Below are 910 nucleotides of genomic sequence, written 5' to 3' on the forward strand. Positions count from 1 at the left end.
TCCCAACGACCAGATGTCGATTGCTGCATCGGAGGGTGAGCCAGAGCTTTCTGGAGAGGAAGATTTGGCTGCGCTGCTCTCCTCCGGGACTGTAGCAATGCCTGAATCGGATCTGGAAATAACGGCTATGCTTATACGGCCTGTGGAGAAGCTGCCTCCGCCTTATACGCTACGGCGTTACTGCAGGTTCTTCAGGCTAAGGCACTGAGGGACCTGCACGAGGGTGGTCACGACCCAGAAGTTCTCAAAGAACTCCGTACCGCTACGGACCTCGCGCCACGGGAGACGAAGGTCACTGCGCGGTCTCTGGGCCATGCGATGTCCACTATGGTGGTCCAGGTGTGCCAAAACTGGCTGTGTCTAGTTGATATGAGGGACGCCCGACAAAGTTCGGTTCCTTAATGCCCCCCTGTGTCCCAGACCGGCCTCTTCGGCAACGCGGTCGAGAGCCTGGCCCAGCAGCTCTCGGCTGCGCAGAAGCAGACTGAGGCGGGTCGTCACACCCTGCCCCGGCGGGCAGCTGCTGCGTCCACTGGCTGCAGCGCCCCAGGCCGATGAGCTGTCACAAGCTACGCTCCCGGGAGAATGGAGACTCCATCCCCAGACGACCCCAGTGAGCCCCCAGTGAGATGCTGTGCAAGGTCAGGGAGGACGAGGAGCAAGTCCTGCTTGTGATGCCGTATTGGCCCACTCGGACTTGGTTCCCCGAACTAACGCTCCTCGCGACAGCCCCTCCCTGGCAGATTCCTCTGAGGAAGGATCTATTGACTCAGAGACGGGGCAACCTGTGGCACCCGCGTCCAGACCTCTGGAAACTTCATGTCTGGGGAATGTTCTTGGTGACCTACCCCTAGATGTAGTTGACACCATCACTTCGGCGAGAGCACCGTCTACGAGACATGCTTACACT

Source organism: Sinocyclocheilus anshuiensis, unplaced genomic scaffold (assembly GCF_001515605.1).
Source record: "Sinocyclocheilus anshuiensis isolate Anshui unplaced genomic scaffold, SAMN03320099.WGS_v1.1 scaffold543, whole genome shotgun sequence".
Classification (NCBI taxonomy): domain Eukaryota; kingdom Metazoa; phylum Chordata; class Actinopteri; order Cypriniformes; family Cyprinidae; genus Sinocyclocheilus; species Sinocyclocheilus anshuiensis.